The 24,179-nt window shown below is 44.0% G+C and overlaps 1 protein-coding gene across 3 annotated transcripts in view; it reads left to right on the forward strand.

Annotated features, from left to right (window-relative positions):
- The window catches only part of LOC137335258 (extracellular sulfatase Sulf-2-like), a 287,785-nt gene that overhangs the window by 7,556 nt on the left and 256,050 nt on the right, over positions 1-24,179 (forward strand). The window lies entirely within an intron of this gene.

Here is a 24,179-nt window from a genome sequence, read left to right on the forward strand (position 1 = left end):
TGTATATACATTGAGAAGGTGACAACATGCATTCCACCTCTCTTGAAATATTGACTAACTTTTATGGTAAGTGAAGATGTAACATCTCAGAATTATTGATCCAGGAAGGTTTCATTCATTTCAGTTTGTGTATGTCAGATCAGCAGTAATAACAAAGTGGTCAATAAACAAGTACATTATGCTTTTTGTGCTTTTTAATGAGATCTCTGGGATTTGAAAAAGGCTGCCTGTTCAGAGCAGGTGCTATTCCATTGAACACATCCCTTTGGAATTGGTACAGACCATTCTTTCATTTTCTTATTTCACTTTTCAGTTGGGAAGCTCTAATCAAACAGTCCAGTAATAGTACGTTACGGGGTGATTGTATGAATTCACGCTCTCGGTTCAGAGTTTCATTTATATATTGGTGTTGAGCATAAAATTGAACTACAAGCCTAAGGTTCAGGTTCCTTGGGTGAATACTGAATTTGGTCCAGTTCAGACACTTTGTTCTCAGATTCCCTTGGCAGTCCGTGAAGGCTTGCAGCTAATGGGGTCAGGCTTTTGCTTTGTAAATAGCCACATTTTAGGCCAATTTTCCCTCCTCTCTGATAATAGCCCTCATCCCTCGTACTGTGCAACAGGTTTAACATAAATGGGATTCTGGCAAACAGGATGTGATCACAATGTTGCAATAATTGTACATACTTTACCTTGGCAAAATTGGCGCAATGTCCAGCTCATTATGGGTGCATTTTGCCAACTGCACCCCTAGAGGAAACTCCATGCCTGTATGCATATATGCTGATATACCGTGTGTCATATACTGAGTACAAAAATACTGACATACTGTGTATCATAAACTGTATACACAAACTGATACCGTGTACATAGGACTGACTGTCATTCATTGTGTATATACACTGACATACATATACTATGATCACATACACCGATACTATGTGCTCTACTGTAGACATACACTGACATACTGTATACAAACAGACATACTGTATACCATATGTGATACACCATATACACACACTGACAGACTGTGGTATATGGTATACATACACTGACATGCTGTATATCATATGTTGTACACAACACTATATTTTATACCGTGTAATTGTACTGACACTGTCAATTGATGTTGAAATCAATTGACAGAATATCTGCAATGTACTTGCTGCATGCCTGGCTCTGCCAGTATCTTGAAACATTTGCCCTATACTGATATGTGGTACACTGTGTCGATGCATTGATATACTAAATTCCATATGCCATACTCTGTGTACATAGACTGGCATTCTATGTGGTACAGTGTACATAGACCTACATACTGTGTACATACTTATTTACTGAATGTTACAGCATGCCATACACTGACATAGTGTATGCAACACTGTGTACTTTACATACTGCAGGTTGTATACATACACTGATGTACTGTATTTTGCGCACGTGTACTTACACTGCAAAGGATATTAAATGGGGCATACCGCCTGAAATAAGCAGGCACTTCATGATAGGTTGGTCAGAATGTGTCAAACGTCCATGTCCCTAGTGGGTTGGCTGAGAGAAAGTGGAAATGTACCCAATATCCTGCTGCATCCATGGCTTTTGAATTTAAATCATTGCTGCAGGGATAGATTCTTTTTCTTGGTGGCTGTGGGCTCTTCTAGTCAATGCCCTTCCTGTTCACACATGGATTTCGATTCAAAAGATTTCACTTTTGAAAACTTGCAATCTGAAGTGTGTGTGTGTCTCTGCTAATGTTTTTCCCTGTTGGGACTCACGAGACCCAGATTGTACAGGACCTGGTTTGTACAGGACCTACAGTAAGCTGAGTTCTTACAGGTTCCAAGTTAGAAGTGTCACTTTTAGATTTATGATCACACAGGAATACCTGTGCTCTGGTTATTTTCTTTATAAAGCAGCTGTTCAAAGTAAATGTAATCCCTTCAGATTCTGTTATAGAGGACTAGGAATATACAGCATAACCCCACTGACAGCAATATGCAAAGAAACAGAAATGAAACTGAAGCTTCCGAAAAACCTATCAAAATATAGAAGCTGAACTAAATCGTAAAGACTTGAATTCCCTTAATATTTATGAATATTTTAAAAGTTACAAAAAACCCTTCAATCACTTTTGAGCTTTAATATCATTACTCTGAATCTAGAAATTTTGGATTTTAAGCTATGGGATGTTTATATATTGGCTACAAAGCCACTGTGTCCATTTCTCTCCTTCATTAATGATTCACTTTTTTTGCTACGTGTGATGCATTATTAATATCCAATTTGAAACTTCTAGCACTGCCAATCAGTATTCTAGTTATTAATGGGGCTAAATAAACCATGAGCATTCACTTCTGCAAAGCAGCCCCTTTTCAACAAGCCACTACTGTAAGCAGTAAATGCGTTGCATGAATGAATATTCATGATGAAATGAAGTAAGGGATTGTGATAGCTGCCGTCTACAACCTCAGTGGTGTTATGAATGTCTCCTTGGTTTTGAAAAAAACAGAGAAGGAGCTAAACAGACAAGAAGCCTTTTTCGGAATTCCTTCTGGCTGCCCCGGTCTGTGTTCATTCACTGGCACTTCGCCTTAAGCTACTTTGTGGAATAGGATTCTGAACCTGAGCCAGTCATGTTGGTTAGTATTCCAGCAGGGTGTGCTGATATTGGCAATAGGCGCATAATAAACTGACACACTTGTGGCATTGAAATCCCTTGTCACCCCTAGTGAGAGGGATGATGGGTGTATCTGATCCTGTGGTTGAAAGAGCAGGGTTAAAGCTGCAGTGACCTTTATTGAGATCCTGTTTATGACCTTGTTAACCTTTGGCAATTGTCTGACTGCTGGTGTCCTGGGAACCAGAGGTTTGTTTTCACAAAGGTGGCAAATCTTTAGAAATGTGCAACCAGTGTTTATTGTGCAAGTTGCATGTTATTTAATAGAAATTAGCTAACGAGCCATGGGGGCTTCTGACTGGGGCAAGATGTAAACTTCTCTCATTATACGTGTGTGTGTAGATATAAAGTATAGCTCTCACTCTCACTCTCACCGTTACACTTTCACTGTCACATTCTCTTAATCTCACACTCTCATACATATTTGCTGAAGGCACAAAAGTAGGTCATTTGGCAAACAACTTGGAGGACTATAAAAAATGTCAATGATGAAGCAACTGAAGATAGTTGGGCCTAGGACACTGCCCTGAGGAACTCCTAGAGCTAAGATAATTGGTCACCAACAACCAGGACTGAGGTATGAATCCAGCCACTGGAGAGTTTTCCCCTTGATCCTCATTGATTTCAGCTTTACTAGGGCTCCTTGGTGCCACACTTGGTTGAATGCTCCCTTGATATCAAGGGCAGTCACTCTCAATTTATCTCTGGATTTCAGCTCTGTGCCCATGTTTGGACCACGGCTGTAATGAGGTCTGGAGCTGAGTAATCCTGCAGGAACCCAAGCTGAGTATCAGTGAGCAGGTTATTGGTGAGTAAGACTTGCTTGAAAGCACTATTGATGACTCCTTCCATCACTTTGTTGATTGAGAGTAGGGTGATAGGGTGGTATTTGGTCAGGTTGGATTCGTCGCTTTTTGTGGACAGGACATACCTGGGCAATTTTCCACATAGGCTAGAGGCACGACTAGTTCTGGAGCACAGGTCTTCAGCACTACAGCTGGGATGTTGTTGGGACCCGTGCCTTTTGCTATGTCCAGTGCATTCAGCCATTTCTTGATATAAGGTGGAATGAATCAAATTGGCTGAAGACTGGCATCTGTGATGGTGGGGACCTCAGGACGAGGCCGAGAAGGATCATCCACTTGGCACTTCTGGCCGAAGATGGTCGTGAATTCCTCAGCCAGAAGTGGTGGCAGCATCATTAAGGATGGGGATGTTTACGGAGCCACCTCTTTCCGTTAGTTGCCTAATTGTCTGTGGCACCCAGAAACCATTAGTCCTCACCAGAAAAGAAGGATGTTCCAGAAACATCACACCTACATCCAGGCTCTAAGGTTAGTGTCCGGGGATATGCCGCAAATGGTAGTTGTGAAATTAAGTCCATAGCTCTAATTTCCAGCAACATCAGAGAAATTTTTACTTCATTGCAGACTTCAATGGAGGATGTGGCAGCTTCATTGGAATCTACAGTGGATTCCCACTAACAGAGATTGGTTAGTGCTCCTTTCTCTACAAAAGTGCAGATTGCAGTTCTGGCGGTAGTAAAGAACAGAATAGACTATGCTTTTTGTACCAGCTTCCAGACCCTGGTGGCTGGGAAAGTGCAGGGCACAGCAGGCCATAACATACTAACATACAAAATGGACGGGCAGGAAAAGTCCCGCTGGTCCATCAATCCTGCCCCACACCATGATGGCCAGACCATCATAGCTAAGCACTTCTTCCATTCCCTGACCTCCCACCCTCACACCCACCCCTTCAGCTATGTAATCTCCTGGGAGATGCAAAAAACATAAAAAACCCAGGGCCAATAAGGGAAAAAACACCCTGTTAAATTCCTCTCCGACCCCCTCAAGCGATCAAAACCATTCCAGGAGATCACATGGACTAAGTGTTAACTGTAATGACACTTACCTTCTATATGGTGCAGAGTCTGCCCCATTTAGGAACCAGTCCAGCTCCCTCTTGAAGTCAGAGAGTCAGCACCCACCACACCAGCCAGCAACGCTTCCAGAGGCTCATAATTCTCTGGGAAAAGAAGAACCACCTAACATCCAGTCTGTTCCTAAACTTCCATAGTTTAAACTTATGTCCCCTGGTCCTCCCCAATCTGTAAACCGGAATAATCTATCAATAGAGACGCTATCCAGCCCTTTAATTATTTTATAGACCTCTATCAGGTCACCTCTAAGTCTACACTGCTCTAAAGTAAATATGATGTGGAGATGCCGGTGATGGACTGGGGTTGACAATTGTAAACAATTTTACAACACCAAGTTATAGTCCAACAATTTTATTTGAAATTCACAAGCTTTCGGAGGCTTCCTCCTTCCTCAGGTGAATGTTGTGGAAATGAAATCCTCGAACCCTTCGCATTTATAAATCACAGAACAATACCTGGTGATTACAGAAGTCTTTCCAACTGCCCGTTGCCAAGAGTCCTTTCGGGATCTTGTCTGTTGTAAAATTGTTTACTAAAGTAAATAGACCAAGATCCTTGAGCCTATCTGAGTAGTTGAGGTTCTTTAAGCTAGGAATCATTCTTGTAGCTCTCCTCTGGACCTTTCCCAAAGCCGCTATATCATCCACCATGTGGGGGGACCAAAACTGGTCATAACAATGTAGGTGAGCTGCGGAGTGCCAGACAGGCATCCTGGTGCAGCTCGCCAGATTGAGGCCTCAAGATCGTCTACCAGCAAAATAAGTTGCAATGGGGTGGGGGGGAAGGATGAGGGTGGGGGGAGGGTGGAGGGATGGGTGAGGGGGGAGGGTGGAGGGATGGGTGAGGGGGTGGGTGGGGGGGAAGGTGGGGTGGGGGGGAGGGTGGAGGAGGGGTCCCGGGGCAGCAGCCGCCCAGATTATTTTTATGGGTCCCGGAAGTGCACTCCTGCTCCTCTGGGGCGCACAAGATTAATTCAACATTTAGCTGATCAGGATCCGACCAGTTCCGACCGAAAATGACAATTGGCGTCCTATTTAGTCTATCTCCTGATACAGGCGGGTGCTTTGGACACCTGGCAGAAGGCTCCTTTCAATATGGAGCTGGTGGCCGCCTCGCCAATGTTAACAAGGCGGGGGGGGGGGGTGCGGGGTGATGGGAAGGTTACCGATCCCATTTTGAGATCATTATTGCCCCAATAATGCCAGACGAAGGCAGTGAAAAATATAAAACTCTTAAGGGTTATTTTATTTTTAAGATTGTGCCAGGTGTAGAGCCTTGCTTGACAGGAGATTGAATCAGTGCAGAGATCAGCATGCCTGGTTTGTACCACTCGCTATTTTCTGGTAATTAAGATCAATCAAAACTGGGAGTGCTGCAAATTGTCTGTGTTCACCGTTGCACTTGATTCCCTGATCCACTGGGAGCCTCGCCTCAAGGAATTAGCACCTTCATGACACGAATCCTGCAGAACAAACTGAAAATCCGACAGGATTTATAGCGCTGCTTTTTGAAAAAACGTTTTAGTGTCTTATGACAATGAAGATCTTTGGTTTTGGGACCAGATACTCCTCTGTTGCTGTATTTTTGCTCATGGTTTCTTGGAATATATCCCCTGTACAATTAAATAATAAATGTATTGAAAAAAGATTGTCAATGTGAGGCAAAACCCACTTTCCCTCCAGTTATGTAAGAAAGATATAATTTGCTGATTACATAGAAGAATCGTTCTGTCCATCAGGTGGTTAACATTTAATAAAAAAGGCAGAAGATCTTTTAGTTGGAGCAGATTGTTAAAATTGTATTGTCATCATGTGCAATCTCATCATTTTCAGTCAGATATTCCTTTTAGTGCATTACAAATAACATAGGTGGAAGTAAGGCAGCTACTGGGAGTACCTGTAACTCCTTTAATGCAAAAACCTGTCAGCATACAATAAGCTAATTGAATCTGACAGGGTAAGTGTGGCTAGAGTTATAGAGTGGCAGTGCTCTTGCATAAATGCACTTTTCTCTGTGTCTGGTGCTTATCATAGAGTAACAAAGTGGTGACTGCCCAGTCTAGAATCATCTGTTGGAAAACAGTTCAATGGAATGTAAGGTTTTCTCTGCTCCTATCCAAACTGTATGAGAAATTGTGTGAAATCTGTTCAAATCTCCCCACAGAAATGAGTTTTGTTTTGCGATGACATTGTTGAGGAGAAACAGTTGTAACTGTTTGAAGCTGAAGCCACCAATGATAATGGTAAACACTGAGACAGTACATGCCTCACTGAAAATCTATTATATATATAATTTTGTCTTGTAATGTACTAAAAGCTCATCCTTCTGGATTCCAATGTGAAAGTATTTACCCCGATGGGGAACATCTGGAAACCTCAGAACTTCGTTCACCTTTGCCAGACTGCACTTTGCAAACACTTTAAAGAGAATATTATGCTCGTCTAGACAAGGGATGTTAGTGCTAGGAGAATGCTCTCATTTCGATTACCCAATGTTGAGCAGGCCAGGTATAGCATGGTTAGATGCAGAGTAAAGCACCATCTACTCTGCCCCAAACAATGTCTCTCGACCCTACCTCAAAAGAGCACCCCTAATGCACCAGTGTGACATACATTCTGTTTCCCATACCAGCCATCCTGCAGCCTTTCTGTGAGAAATTGCAAATTTAGTACTGCATTGTGCTTTTGAGCCTATTCCCAGTAGGAAATGGGTTGACAACTGTGCAAATAGAGTTCAATTAGATCCCTTTCAGCAAACCAGTTGGTGCTGAAGTATATTTTTCATTAATGCTTTGTGCATTTCACAGAAACCTGAGGTTGGATGCTTCACAGTAAGAGCTCAGTGGCAGTCCATCACTGCAGTGCATTATTTATTAATTACACAAACACTTTTGTTAATTATCATAGAAATTACAGCACTGAAGGCCATTTGGCCCATTATGCCTGGGTCATCATTGTTTAAGTATGTGCCTACCTATTAATTACTATACTGCAGCCAGTACCCGTGTAGCTTTTTCTGAACAAGTTGTTTTTGGAGCTGACTGAATAGCCACTGGGACAATCTGCGAAACAACAGCAGATGTGGTGTCTGTTGTAGCACAAGCTTTTGCGAGGTGGATTTCTGCTGGGCAAGCATACACAAATAGAACTCATAAGGTTTTTTGACAGTGGTGATTCGCCATTAAACTATTGTTAAGGTGGTTATTCTTTAAAGAAAATCCTCTAAATTCCTATACTTAAATAGGTCAGTTATTTTAAAAAGTGGTTATGATTTAAAAAAAAATAGGAAATCCCATTTTCACTACAATTATTAACCGGAGGAATTTTATTATTGTTAGAAGTTGAGGTACTTCTAGTCAGTTTTGTGGGATTGAGGAATTGTTTTCTCTATCTTACTTTAATTTTCACTGGTGAATATCAATGTTGCTCTGAGCAGATACTCCAGCACTACTGCGCTGGGCCTTGTCAACAATAGCCTTCCACAAAGGTGGAAGAGATGAACTCCGACATAACTTCACGTTTATCCGAGTCATGAGATTGAATGAGCCATCAGGGCATACGGGGTCGTTGATGGTGCATCGATGTACATCCATTGAGAACAGGCCATTTCTGCCAGTCCCCGTACCATATTGTTTTACCCAGTTTAATTAATTTACAATTACTTTCTGATCCTTATACTTTATCAATGCAAAATCAAGTATTCAATTGAGAGCTTCTATTAAAAAAAATGCATGGACATAGCTGCAAGGTGGAAAATGAAACCAGCCTCAGTGTTAATTCAATATGGTTAAAAAATAAATATCCTTTACTCACAGCTGGTTATTCCTGCTTGACTCAGAACTGAACTTCAAACACCATATTCTATCCATTAGCAAGACTGCTTACATCCTCTACAATGCTGCCTCAGCCCAACTCTCTGGAATTCCCTTCATAAATACCTTTGCCTCTCCACTTCTCTCTCCACCTTTGGAAACCTTCCTTTTGATCAAACCTTTAGTCACCTCATCTAGCCCTCTCACTATGACTTGACATATGTTGAGATATATATATATATTTTTCATTTCCCCTTTCTTTTTTCTTTCCCCTTCCGTAAACTACCATTTGACATTTCCATAAATGCAAGTTGTTGCAATCTGAAACATTGTTAATTTTATTCTGAAGGAGGATGAACACAATGTGAAGACATCACTCACAAGTAAGGCAGTGGTGTTTTTTTAGTGCAAATTCATCATTGGTTTTGTGACGTTGATTGGCACTAAAAAGGCAAGCTATCAAACGTACATTTTAGGGGTAAAATTGCCCCTTTAATCTGAAAGTTGGCAAAGATGATCTGCAGTGATCGGCACTGAGTTGCAGTATTCATGGAATAAACAGTGTCCACTCAAAGGTTTTCCAAATGTTTGTACGCCAATGGCAGGTTCCAGGAAACAGCATTGGTCACACCAATTGCGGTTTCTCTCTAGTGTCCATTCCTAAGAGAATCTAACTAGAATATCTAACAGATATGCACTCAAGAAGCCAGGTGATTGCACAAAGAACTCCGGTAAATAAAGGCCAGATAATGCAGAACTAATGGCTGCTGGAGGAGCAGGAAAACTGTTCCATTATTCTGAGGGTAATAATTTAAGGGACATTGATTGAACTTACTGCTGTATTGCAAGATATGGGGCTCGATGTTACCAGGGCTGCGGGTTCGCGGCGGGGGGGTGCTATTGGGTGCGTGGGTAACGTGCCCGGTGAAATTAGTCAGCCACCCGCGTGATCGCAGCCCAATTGGATCCTATTACGTGGTCTTCCGGGTTCCCCACTGCTGATCTGCGCGTCGGGCGGGCTGCGCATGCGCAGTAAGATCTGTCAGCTGGAGGAGCTCTATTTAAAGGGGCAGTCCTCCACTGACAGATGCTGCAACAAATAGAAAAAATTACAGCATGGAGCAGCCCAGGGGGAAGGCTGCTCCCAGTTTAATGATGCCTCACTCCAGGTATCAATACATGGGGTGAGGAGGAGGGGGAGGACAGAGATCTTACCCCCGGCGGGCGGGAGGAAGCGGCCTGCCTCTGCCACCAGGAAGGCCTGGCTCGAGGTGGCAGAGGAGGTCACCTGCACCACCAACATATCGCCCACCTGCATACAGTGCAGGAGGCGCTGCAATGACCTCAGTAGGTCAGCCAAAGTGAGTACACGTAGTCTTTCCCCTACACTCCATCTGCCACATCACTGCCCCTACCCCACACCTCCTTCTGCACTGCCAACACTACTCTGTCACATCACCCCTCATACCCACTCAAAGCTCATCCTCATCTTACCTGCACTTACTCACCTCGCCAGTACTCATCCCGCCACTAACACTCAACCCAATCCTCATACAATCTCAAGGCTCTATCTCATACTCACCCTCGCATGCATCTCTTTCACGGTCAGCCTCATTCAACCTGCCACTACCTGTACTGCAGCAACAGGGCATGCATCACATATGTGCAGTAGGCAGCGTAAGGCAAACGTGTCGTGAGCATGAAGGGGATGCACAAGGGTGTTTGAGGGTTTGTCATGGTTTTTACTTATATTGAATTTATGATCAACTCACATTACATATTATATTGGCACCACTACTGCCACGTCTTTGCGAATCTCGTCTGGTTTGTGCAATAATGCCCTTTCCTGAGGATCACTATGAAGACCCACAACTGATGCCACCCATTGTGTCACTGCAGAGTGGGTGTAGGTGTATTTGCAGGGTTCTTTTGTGCAGACAACTGAGAGACGTCGGCGATGTCCCTGGTGGCACCCTGGAAGGATGCGGAGGAGAAGTTGTTGAGGGCAGTGGTGACTTTGACAGCGACAGGTAAGAAGATGGTGCTCGGGCCAGCCGGGAGCAGCTTGGCATGAAGGAAGCTGCAGATGTCCACGACTACATGTTGAGTGACTCTGAGCCTCCGTGTGCACTGCTGCTCAGAGAGGTCCAGGAAGCTGAGCCTCGGTCTGTGGACCCTGTGGCGAGGGTAGTGCCCTCTGCGACGCATCTCTCTCTGCGGTAGCCCTCCCTCCTGCTGTACAGGTGGATGTGTCACAGCACTGTGTTGTGGAGCTCCACGTGTCAGAGGTGGATGTCGAGGCCGGCGAGGCTGGTGATGCTGTTCACCCTCCGAGGTGGTCATGACTGCAGCTACAGCGGCCCCCATCCAGAAGATGTACATCTGAGGGGGTCCGCAAGGTAGGTACATGCCTCTGGACCCCGGGGTAAGTGTGCAAGTTGGTGACTTTGATTGTCAGGAGGAGGGTGGTGGAGGCCAAACTTTGTCCCAAGTGACAGAGTGGCCTCCTGCAATGAGTGAGGGTCTCCCCCCCTGCCACAGGCTGACAGCTGCAACACGTCCATTTGAACTGGGAGTGTTTCCCCCAGTATGGGAAACAGTCCCAGTTTTCTATAAAATCCCACCCCTCCTCACTTAATCACTTGGTCAGATCAGTTAATGACCTGAACAAGCAAAATAAATACCTTCAAGTGGAACCCCCCTGGCTTTAATTGCCTGCGGGATTCCCACCAGCGGGGGCTGCGCGCGCACGCCGGCGCGTCAGTGGGGAACCCGGAAGTGGGCGGGTTGGAGCCGGGCTCTGGTCCCGCTCCGGGATTCTCCGATTTTCGGAGCCCCCCCCGCCAGGAACGCACCCGATAGCGGGATCTAAAATGATGCCCATGATCTTCAGCTTAGACTGGAAAGCAGTAATAGGTCACAGCAGTTCTCTTGCTGATATATGTGGTGCAGATTGATATGTTGTATTGATCATCACTAAGTTTAGTCGGAGCCAGAACAGCTGTGAAAGCAATTTTTCAAATTTTGGTTAAATCCTGTATGTATTCTGGCCTAATATACAGTCACCACAGCTTTGCATAAAGCAGCAGTATTGTTGCTATATACATGAAATTACAATGTAGAAAGGTTAGAATGCATTATTAATGCAAAACTGGAATAATAGAATGGTTGCAGCAGAGAAGGAGGCCATTCGGCCCATCGAGCCCGTGCCAGATCTTTGTAAGAGCAATCCAGTTAGTCCCATTTCCCCGTAGCCCTGCAAATGTTTTCTCTTCAATTATTTATCCAATTCCTTATTGAGGGCCACAATTGAATGTGCTTCCACCACCTTTTCAGGCAGCGCATTCTAGATCATAACTACTCGCTGAGTAAAAAAGTTTGTCCTCATGCTGCCTTTGGTTCTTTTGCCAATCGTCTTAAATGTGTGTCCTCTGGTTCTCGACCCTTCTGCCAATGGGAACAGTTACTCTTTATTTACTTTATCTAAACCCTTCATGATTTTGAACACTTTTATCAAATCTCCTCTTAACCTTCTCTGCTCCAAGGGGAACAATCCCAGCTTCTCTGGTCTATCCATGTAACTGAAGTCCCTCATCCCTGGAATCATTCTAGTAAATCTTTTCTTCACCTTCTCTCAGGCCTTCACATCTTTGCTAAAGTGTGGTGCCCAAAATTGGACAAAACACTGCAGCTGTGGCCAAACCGGTGTTTTATAAAGGTTCAATATAACTTCCTTGCTTTTGTATTCTATGCCTCTATTTATAAAGCCCAGGAACCCGTATGCTTTTTTAACTGCTTTCTCAACCTGTCCTGCCACCTTCAAAGATTTGTATATATATTCCCAGGTCTCTCTGTTCCTGTACCCCCTTTAGAATATAACCATTTGGTTTATATTACCTCTCCTCATTCTTCCTGCCAAAATGTATCACTTCGCACTTCTCTGCGTTAAATTTCATCTGCCATGTGTCCATCCATTCCACCAGCCTGTCGACGTCCTCTTGATGCGTTTGGTAAAGTGTCGCATGGTAGGCTTATCAAGATTGCGGCCCATGGAATAAAGGGGGCAGTAATAACATGGATACAGAATTGGCTAAGTGACAGGAAACAGAGAGTAGTGGTGAACGGTTGTTTTTCGGACTGGAGGGAGGTGTACAGTGGTGTTCCCCAGGGGTCGGTGCTGGGACCACTGCTTTTCTTGATATATATTAATACTTGGACTTGGGTGTACAGGGCACAATTTCAAAATTTGCAGATGACACAAAACTTGGAAGGGTAGTAAACAGTGAGGAGGATATAGACAGGCTGGTGGCATGGGCGGACACGTGGCAGATGAAATTTAATGCAGAAAAATGCGAAGTGATACATTTTGGTAGGAAGAACGAGGAGAGGCAATATAAACTAGTGGGCACAACTTTAAAAGGGGTGCAGGAACAGAGAGATCTGGGGGTATATGTGCACAAATCATTGAAGGTGGCAGGGCAGGTTGAGAAAGCAGTTAAAAAGCTTTATAAATAGAGGCATAGAATACAAAAGTATGGAAGTCATGATGAACCTTTATAAAACACTGGTTTGGCCACAACTGGAGTTGTGGCCAGTTCTAGGCACCGCACTTTAGAAAAGAGGTGAAGGCCTTAGAGAAGGTGCAGAAGAGATTTACTAGAATGATTCCAGGGATGAGGGACTTTAGTTACATGGATAGACTGGAGAAGCTGGTGGTGTTCTCCTTGGAACAGAGATGGTTGCGAGGAGATTTGATAGAGATATTCAAAATCATGAAGTGTCTAGACAGAGAGAAACTGTTCCCACTGGCAGAAGGATCAAGAACCAGAGGACATAGATTTAAGGTGATTGGCAAAGGAACCAAAGGTGACATGAGGAAAAACGTTTTTACACAGCTAATGGTTAGGATCTGGAATGCACTGCCCGAGGGGGTGGTGGAGGCAGATTCAATCATGGCCTTCAAAAGGGAACTGGATAAGTACTTGAAAGGAAAAAAATTGCAGGGCTACGGGGATAGTATGGGGGTGTGGGACCAGCTGGATAGCTCTTGCATAGAGCTTGATAGCTGCACCTTTCTATGATTCTATAAAGTCTATTACTATCCTCTTCACTATTTACGACACTTCCAAGTTTTATGTCATCTGCAAATTTTGAAATTGTGCCCTGTACTCCCAAGTCCAAGTCATTAATATATATATAAAAAAAGCAGTGGTCCTAGTATTGAACCATAGGGAACACCACTGTACACCTTCCTCCAGTCCGATAAACAACCATTTACCACTACTCTCTGTTTCCTGTCACTCAGCCAATTTCGTATCCATGCTGCCACTGCCCCTTTTATTCCATGGGCTTCAATTGCTGACGAGCCTATTATGTGGCACTTTATCAAATGCCTTTTGGAAGTCCATATACACATTAACCACATTGCCCTCATCAACCCTCTCTGTTACCTCATCAAAAAACTCAATCAAGCTAGTTAAACATGATTTGCCTTTAAGAAATCCATGCTGGCTTTCCTTTATTAATCCACACTTGTCCAAGTGACTGTTAATTTTGTCCCGGTTTATCGTTTCTAAAAGCTTCACCACTGAGGTTAAACTGACTGGCCTGTAGTTGCCAGGTTTATCCCTGCATCCTATCTTGAACAAGGGTGTAACATTTGCAATTCTCCAGTCCTCTGGCATCACCCCCATATCTAAGGAAGATTGGATGATTATGGCCAGCACCTCTGCAATTTCCACCCTTACTTCCCTCAGCAACCTAGGATACATCCCATCGGACCGGGTGACTTATCTACTTTAAGTACAGCCAGCCTTTCTAGTACCTCCTCTTTATCAATTTTTAGCCCATCCTGTATCTCAATTATCTCCTTTTACTGTGACTTTGGCAGTATCTCCTTCCTTGTTAAAGACAGATGCAAAATACTCATTTAGTACCTCAGCTATGCCCTCTGCCTCCATGCGTAGACCTCTTTTTTGGTCCCTAATTGCCCCTGCCCCTCCTCTTACTACCCATTCACTATTTATATGCCTATAGTCTAATTGAAGCAATTTTCAAGAAAGAATGCAGTTTAACAAGGACAGAGGGTGCAATATGAAACCAGCCTAAGTGTTCACGCACATTGTGGCTGTAAAAAGAGATCATTTACTTGTGGAAGGTTAGTCTTAAAAATAATTAATGTTATGTTTATTTAAAATGGAATCACTGCCATTTGTTGAAGGAGGGTAAATAAAAAGATGAATATGATAATGTAAAAACATCTCACACAGGCGAAGCAATGATGTTTTTTAATGCCAATTGTATGATTGGCTTTGTATCATTTGTTCACATTTAAAACAACAAAATATGCCAAATAAATTTTAGGGGAAAATTATGCCCCATTAATTTGACCCTTTTGCTGGCGTAATGTTTAATGTAATGTACATTAAACTAACTTCCCTTCCTCACCCCCATGTTAGCTGCAGTCATTACCTCCCTCCTTTTAAAAAAAAACCCACCCTTGATCCCTCTGTCCTTGCAAACTACGACCCTATCTCCAACCTCCCTTTCCTCTCCAAGGTCCTTGAGCATGTTGTCCCCTCCCAAATCCATGCCCATCTTTCCTGCAATTTCATGTTTGAATCCCTCCAATCAGGTTTCTGCACCTGCCACAGTCCTGAATAACCACCGTAACAATAGTTTAATGGGGAATCATGACTGTCAAAAAAACTTATTAGTTCTATTTGCGTACACTTGCCCAGCAGAAATCTATCTGGTAAGAGCCTGTGCTACAACAGACACCACATATGCTGTTGTTTCACAGATTGTCCCAAATGACATCCTATGTGACTGTGACCATGGTAAACTATTCCTTCTCGACCTGCCTGCAGCCTTTGACATGGTTGACCATACCATCCTCCTCCAATGCCTCTCCTCCATCATCCAGCTGGGTGGGACTGCACTCACCTGGTTCCATTCTTATCTATCCAGTCGTAACCAGAGAATCACCTGCAATAGCTTCTCTTCCCACTCCCACACTGTTGCCTGTGGAGTCCCCCAAGGATCTATCCTTGGCCCCCTCCTATTTCTCATCTACATGCTGCCCCTTGGTGATATCATCCAAAAACATATCGGGTTCCACATGTACGCTAATGACAACCAGCTCTACCTCGCCACCACCTCTCTCGACCCCTCTGCTGTCTCTGATTTGTCACATTGCTTGTCCGACATCCAGTGCTGGATGAGCAAAAATTTCCTCCAACTACAACCCGCTGAGATCTCTGCGCTCTTCCAATTCTTATCTCTTGTGCATCCCCGATTTTAATCGCTCCACCATTGGCGGCCATGCCTTCAGCTGCCTAGGCCCTAAGCTCTGGAATTCCCTCCCTAAACCTCTCCACCTCTCTACCCCTCTCTCCTCCTTTAAGATGCTCCTTAAAACCTACCTCTTTGACTAAGCTTTTGGTCACCTATCCTAATATCGCCTTGTGTGGCTCGGTGTCAAAATTTGTTTGATAACACTCCTGTGAAGCACCTTGGGACATTTTACTACATTAAAGGCGCTATATAAATGCAAGTTGTTGTTGTTGTTGCTGTTTTCTTTTGGAAATGTTGTTGCTGTTTTCTTTTGGAAATGAGAGAAGCCCCAGAATTTTTTTTTTTGGAGTAGGGATGGAATAAACACATGATAAAATTAGCTCAAATTCCAGATTAAAGAAAAATATATTATGATTTTCTGATTTTGGCTTTGGTAAAAATTGCTCCTAAAATTTGATATAAATAATTCTATTTGCATTGTCCAATATTTAATGTGAAAGTTGCAGAAATAACTAGCATTTCCTGTACTCTGCATCTTATTATGTTATCTAATTTTTCATCAGTCTGACAATTGGTTTCATCTACAGATTATTGTTCCAGCTGAGAATGTTACTGCTTCTATTACAATTATCCTGGGTTCTTTTTTCCCTTAAGGTACACTGTCATGATAAAGTATTAAATCTGCTTCAGCATAATCCAATTAGTCTCTCAAGACTTAGATTGCAAAGTCAATATAGATTCCACAGCTGATGCTGGCAAACAGCTGTCAAGGAGCATTTCTACCATTAGACATTGGTTACTACGAGTTGGAGCTCGGCATTTACTTACGTTTGTCACGGTCAAAATTTCTAAGATGTTTGGACCTGAAGTTTCTCCTTTCCCTTCCCCTCTGTATTTTGAACCAGTAATATCCTGTTTCAGTGTTACAATAATGCTACCTTCATCAATGTGATTTGAATTCCATACATACAAACTGTTCACTTTCTTGTTACATCAATATTACAGCACAGAAACAGGCCATTCGGCTCAACTGGCCCGTGCCGGAGTTTATGCTCCACATGAGCCTCCTCCCTCCCTACTTCATCTAACCCTATCAGCATACCTTTCTTTTCCTTTCTAGCTTATCTAGTTTTCCCCTTAAATGCATCTATGCTATTTGCCTCAACTACTCCTTGTGGTAGAGTGTTCCACATTCTTACCACTCTGGGTAAAGAAGTTTCTCCTGAATTCCTGATTGGATTTATTAGCGACTCTTTTATATTTATGACCTTTTAGTTTTGGACTCCTCCACAAGTGGAAACGTTTTCTCTACATCTAATGTATCCAATCTTTTTATTATCTTAAAGACCTCTATCAGGTCACCTCTCAGCCTCCTCTTTTCTAGAGAAAAGAGCCCCGGCCTGTTGAACCTTTCCTGATAAGTATATCCTCTCATTTCTGGTATCATTCTTGTGAATCTTTTTTGCACCCTCACCAATGCCTCTGTATCCTTGCTATAATATGGAGACCAGAACTGTGCACAATACTCCAGATGCGGTCTAACTAAGATTCTGCACACGTTTAACATAACCTCTCTGCTTTCCAATTCTAAACCTCTAGAAATGAACCCCAGTGCTTGATTTGCCTTATTAATGGCCTTATTAACCTGCATTGCTACTTTTAGTGATTTGTGTATCTGTACATCATAGATCCCTTTGCTCCTCTACCCCTTTTAGACTCTTATTATCAAAGTAATATGTGGTCTCCTTATTCTTCTTACCAAAATGCACCGTCTCACAATTATCAATATTGAAATTCATTTGCCAATTACATGCCCATTCTGCAAGTTTATTATTGTCCTCTTGCATTTTGGTGCATTCTTCCTTTGTACTAACTACACCCCATAATTTAATGTCTGCAAATTTTGAAATTGTACTTCTGATTCCCGAGTCCAAATTGTTTATGTAAATTGTGAACAACAGTGGTCCCAGCGCCGATCCCTATGGAACACCACTTCCCACCTTTGGCAGTCTGAGTAGCTACCTTTATCCACTACTCTCTGTTTTCTGTTTTGTAGCCAACTTGCTATCCATTCTTCTACCTGTCCTCTGATTCCACATGCTCTGACTGTAGGCATGAGTCTATAATGCGGTACCTTATCGAAGGCCTTTGTTACTAAGATGTTAGTAATGTTCTAATCCAAAAATGTTCATAGCAATATTTCTCACTCTAAAATTATGTTTTACAAACTAACTATTGTTTTGCGTAACCACATAGTATTGGACAGCAAAATAAAGCCATGATCAAAGACTTTAACCACCCATGCGGACTTATTTTATCACTGGATATTCCAGCCAATTATAAAATTGAACTACGATTGCCAACCCAATGGTACCACCAGTAGTAGAATCCTGCCTACCCCAGGCTCGGCTAAAACTTAATTAGTTCTCCATCCCTTAAAAATGATTAGATCCTGACCTTCGGGGGGTCAGTACCTTGGAAATATTACTTACCTGCTGTACGATCTTGTCTGATGTACAATCCATGGTTTAAAATTATTCATAATATAAGAAGAAATGAGGCATTTAGAATGAATACGGAGCCAATTTGACTACCTGAAGTGACCTGTAATAGGTATTCTTGAATAGCTGAGTTTGCTCCTGTTTGGGCTATTTGGGGTTTTGATGCACCAATACTTTTTTATATATATCTTTTAAATGGTTGCATATAGTATGTGCAACAAACAACATCCCTTTACACAATGATAGCTTTTTGCTGCCCTACTTAATATGTAGTGGAACAAAATTTGAGGCTCCTTCTGGTTGCTTGTGTCAAATGGGGTATGGCAGAAAACTTCATTTAAAAACTAGATTTTAGGGCTTGGGATATTAACATTCTTCTCTAATAAATTGTCACCGCCCTTTGGTGCACTTTTATACAAGGCTCAGAGGTAGAGACCTAGTGGTAGTAAAACAAGAAACCGGTTGTAATTATTGACTGATAGTGAAATTGTGTTAAGGGTTGAGTGCAGGTATGATGGGGTAGAACTTCCACTTTGGCCGCAATCAGTAATTGGGCACAAATTGCGCCCGGAAATTGCACTGGTCACTTTACAGTTCGAGTTTCCACTAAAATGCATTTGCATAATCACAAATGTAAAATCTTCCATGAACCAGTGCAATCCGGCAGCTTAATAGAGTGTAATCATTTATTTTTCTTTCTTATCAATGAATATTTTTTATTGCAGTATTTAAGAGTGCAGTTTTATTAATACAGCTGAAAATGGGTTTATCACAAAAAATAAGCATTTTTGATGAGTGTCTAGTCCTCCAATCTGATTCTAAATCACTGAAAATGACTTAAAAACTACACTGAACCATTTACTACTTTCATTGGTGTACGCTAGTCAGTTTCTTAGTAATGACATATTTTCTTAAAGTGCCTACTAATGCTTGTGGGGGTGATTTTTAGGAGGCAATTGCAGGTGCGTTGGAGGCCTGGGGGGCTCCGAAAGTAGTGGAAATCCTGTTCGGGTTTGGAAGCCGGCTCCACCCGCCGACTTACGAGTTTCCCAGGGACCCACCTGTGTACGCGCGGGCAACCGGAAAACTGAAGTCCCACCGGCAATTAAAGCCGGTGGGATGACATTTAAAGAGCCAAATGGTACTTAAGGCACTTTACCTGTGACAGATGAAGGGATTAGAAAGATTTTTAACTTACCTGGGCAGCTTGCCCACCGCTTCTGATTCACGCCTGGTGAAACCAGGCATGAAGGGCTGGATCAGGGAACAAGAAACTAAATGAATTAAATTAAAAACCATGGAAGAAAGTGAAAACACTAAATGAACGTACCTTTGAAACCTGCTCCGATGTCCGATGTCTCCCGCTCCAATGTCCCCCCCCCGATCTTCCTCTCTTTTTCCCCCCCCCCGATCTTCCTCTCTTTTTTCCCCCCCCGATCTTCCTCTCTTTTTTCCCCCCCGATCTTCCTCTCTTTTTTCCCCCCCCCGATCTTCCTCTCTTTTTTCCCCCCCGATCTTCCTCTCTTTTTTCCCCCCCGATCTTCCTCTCTTTTTTCCCCCCCCTGATCTTCCTCTCTTTTTTCACCCCCGATCTTCCTCTCTTTTTTCACCCCCGATCTTCCTCTCTTTTTTCACCCCCGATCTTCCTCTCTTTTTTCCCCCCCGATCTTCCTCTCTTTTTCCCCCCCGATCTTCCTCTCTTTTTTCCCCCCCGATCTTCCTCTCTTTTTCTTCCCCCCCGATCTTCCTCTCTTTCCCCCCCCGATCTTCCTCTCTTTTCCCCCCCCCGATCTTCCTCTCTTTTCCCCCCCCCGATTTTCCTCTCTTTTCCCCCCCCCGATTTTCCTCTCTTTTCCCCCCCCGATTTTCCTCTCTTTTCCCCCCCCCGATTTTCCTCTCTTTTCCCCCCCCCGATCTTCCTCTCTTTCTCCCCCCCGATCTTCCTCTCTTTCTCCCCCCGATCTTCCTCTCTTTTCCCCCCCCCGATCTTCCTCTCTTTTCCCCCCCCCGATCTTCCTCTCTTTTCCCCCCGATCTTCCTCTCTTTCTCCCCCCCGATCTTCCTCTCTTTCTCCCCCCGATTTTCCTCTCTTTTCCCCCCCCCGATCTTCCTCTCTTTCTCCCCCCCGATCTTCCTCTCTTTCTCCCCCCGATCTTCCTCTCTTTTTCCCCCCCCGATCTTCCTCTCTTTTTCCCCCCCCGATCTTCCTCTCTTTTTCCCCCCCGATCTTCCTCTCTTTTTCCCCCCCCGATCTTCCTCTCTTTTCCCCCCCGATCTTCCTCTCTTTTCCCCCCCGATCTTCCTCTCTTTTCCCCCCCCCGATCTTCCTCTCTTTTCAACCCCGATCTTCCTCTCTTTTCCCCCCCCCGATCTTCCTCTCTTTTCCCCCCCCCGATCTTCCTCTCTTTTCCCCCCCCCCGATCTTCCTCTCTTTTCCCCCCCCGATCTTCCTCTCTTTTCCCCCCCCGATCTTCCTCTCTTTCCCCCCCCCGATCTTCCTCTCTTTTCCCCCCCCGATCTTCCTCTCTTTTCCCCCCCCGATCTTCCTCTCTTTTCCCCCCCCGATCTTCCTCTCTTTTCCCCCCCCGATCTTCCTCTCTTTCCCCCCCCGATCTTCCTCTCTTTTCCCCCCCCGATCTTCCTCTCTTTTCCCCCCCCGATCTTCCTCTCTTTTCCCCCCCCGATCTTCCTCTCTTTTCCCCCCCCGATCTTCCTCTCTTTTCCCCCCCCGATCTTGCTCTCTTTTCCCCCCCCGATCTTGCTCTCTTTTCCCCCCCCGATCTTCCTCTCTTTTCCCCCCCCGATCTTCCTCTCTTTTCCCCCCCCGACCTTCCTCTCTTTTCCCCCCCCGATCTTCCTCTCTTTTCCCCCCCCGATCTTCCTCTCTTTTCCCCCCCCGATCTTCCTCTCTTTTCCCCCCCCGATCTTCCTCTCTTTCCCCCCCCGATCTTCCTCTCTTTTCCCCCCCCGATCTTCCTCTCTTTTCCCCCCCGATCTTCCTCTCTTTTCCCCCCCGATCTTCCTCTCTTTTCCCCCCGATCTTCCTCTCTTTTCCCCCCCGATCTTCCTCTCTTTTCCCCCCCGATCTTCCTCTCTTTTCCCCCCCGATCTTCCTCTCTTTTCCCCCCCGATCTTCCTCTCTTTTCCCCCCCCGATCTTCCTCTCTTTTCCCCCCCCGATCCTCCTCTCTTTTCCCCCCCGATCTTCCTCTCTTTCCCCCCCCCCGATCTTCCTCTCTTTTCCCCCCCCCGATCTTCCTCTCTTTCTCCCCCCGATCTTCCTCTCTTTTCCCCCCCCCGATCTTCCTCTCTTTTCCCCCCCGATCTTCCTCTCTTTTCCCCCCCCCGATCTTCCTCTCTTTTCCCCCCCCCGATCTTCCTCTCTTTTCCCCCCTCCGATCTTCCTCTCTTTTCCCCCCTCCGATCTTCCTCTCTTTTCCCCCCTCCGATCTTCCTCTCTTTTCCCCCCTCCGATCTTCCTCTCTTTTCCCCCCTCCGATCTTCCTCTCTTTTCCCCCCTCCGATCTTCCTCTCTTTCCCCCCCCCCGATCTTCCCCTCTCCACCTCTCTTCCCCCCCCCCCCCCACCCCGATCTTCCCTTCTCCCCACCCCAGTCTTCCGTTCCAGCGCCGGATGACGTCTAGCGCTCTCTCTTTTTCTCGCACCCCCCCCCCAAACCATGTTGTAGCTCCTGATGTCAGCTGGCCTGTCAATCAGGCCAGCTGCCTGGCGCGAAACCTGGAGAGGACGTTAATCGCTATTAATCAATATGGAAGCGGTAAGTTTGGTTCATATGGGTTTGCCACTCATACCTTCACCCCCCCCCCCCCCACCCCACCGCTGCCAATCTGCCACCATGGTAAAATTGAGCCCTGTGTACCTAAGAAGACGAGCATAATTTGAAGATCCTCCTCGAACAGCCGAGTCGGCGGAATCTCGTTATTTTGATTGGGGGGCTTGGCCAGTTTTGTGGCAGGCTGGCTTCAGCGCAATGATTTTTGAACCAGCGCAAAAGATTGCGGAAAATTACGCTGGATGTAATTTTACGCCAAGCGTAAAACCAGCGCAATCTAGCAGAAACTCTACCATGCAGTGTTCGGTTTCAATCAGCCTGCCAGACCTCACTTGAAATTGTAGCAACGGATCAGCCTTTTGAGGTTCTGTAATGGAAACGTACTGACCAGCCATGTGTTGCTGGCTTGGGTACGGTGCCAATAGTCTCGGCAGGTATTTGTCTAGCTCTCTCTAACTAAAATCATCGTTAATTTTAAATTAAGGATGCCAACTGAAAAGAAAAAGTGAATGTTAGGATAAGATTCTGTTCTCCATATCTATAGGTCTGAAATAACAATCAATGAGAGTGCAGCAATCATTGAGGGTTGAGCACAGGAGTGTAGGTTTGAATCAACTGCCTGGCCTCACTTAGGAAAAAGCATTATTATATAGCTGAACATACTTACAATTTGGGTAAAATTTGCTGTATTACAGGCCTTTTCTTAAAATACTTTGCCTGTGCTTTATTCATGAATAATAAGCTACCACTTTATACTTCAATAATTCATTTGATTAACTCAATTAAGTGTTCTATCTGAGGGAAAATGATTTGTGTGTCATAGTTCGAATAGTGTTTTCCACTACCTTGCATTATTATATGTGCGCTCTGTAGAAATGTAATTGGATTTGAACGTGCTTGTTATCCCTTGTCTTAGATCAACAGAGGCAGCGACTAGAAGATTGCTAGGATTCTGCTGATCAACTGCAAATTACATATCCCCTACTCATAGCTTAATCCTTGGGCCAAAATACAAAACAATTTTAAGCCAGAGGAAAATTAAACAGGCCATCATGATCAGATAAAGCTTTAAAAGATTAAAAGAATAATGAAAATTAATTTCCTTAAATCAATGATACTGTAAGTTTGGGATTAAGATACCTAAAATGACTTTCAATAAATGACTGGCTTCTCCCACTTGATCCATTGTATGGCAGCAATGGTAAATGTGCTGCTGATGCTGTTAGTAGCTGCCCTGTTAATGTATAAACCCAATACCATCTAGTCCATCACAGTATGTTTAGTTACTAGAAGGGATCAGCTAGAAAGGAAATCTTTTTTTTCCCCCACGGGAGTGTTTCCACTAAAGTGCTTCTATTATACATCTGTTATTCATACCAGTGAAAATAACAAAAATCATATGTATGAAAATGACACTTGTAGCCCCCACAGCATGATTAACTGAACTCTCATTGATGTCACAAAATCCGAGTGAAACCAATAGCACAGTGACCCTGAGAACTCCTAGCAGTGGGAATCACCAATGTTAGCTTTGGACCAGACTTTGCTGTAGCAAGGTATCTAATGGCGTTTGCTGTTAGTTAGACTTGCCCCTGCATCCTTCAGCTCAAAACATTTTTGCCCACTAAGTTGCTGATAGTGCAAGTTGATAACACCACATCAGGAGAAGCAGTGCATCTGGGACCTGAGTGAACAGGGAAACCAACTGTGTATCTTAACCAATTAGATCACAGATCAGCCATGATCCTATCAAATGGCGGAGCAGGCACGAGGGGCTGAATGGCCTACTCCTCTTGTTCCTATGTTCCTAGATTGAAGGATTGAGAAATAAATAGCAAAAGGACTGAGAAGGAAGTGTGAATTGGAGTGGGTGAATTCAATGTCAAATCAGGTACAGAAAGAGAGGGAAAGAAAGATTGGATTAAGAGAGAGAGAGAAAAAAGAGACACAACCGCACTTTAGGAATAATGAGAGGGTGTAGAAAAGATTTACTAGTATGGTTCCAGGAATAAGGGACTTCAGTTACATGGATAAACTGGAGAAGCTGGGGTTGTTCTCCCTAGAGCAGAGAAGGTTGAGAGGAGATTTGATAGAAGTGTTCAAAATCATGAAGGGTTTAGATAAAGTAAATAGAGAAACTGTTCCCATTGGCTGAAA

This window comes from Heptranchias perlo, chromosome 19, assembly GCF_035084215.1.
Source record: "Heptranchias perlo isolate sHepPer1 chromosome 19, sHepPer1.hap1, whole genome shotgun sequence".
Classification (NCBI taxonomy): domain Eukaryota; kingdom Metazoa; phylum Chordata; class Chondrichthyes; order Hexanchiformes; family Hexanchidae; genus Heptranchias; species Heptranchias perlo.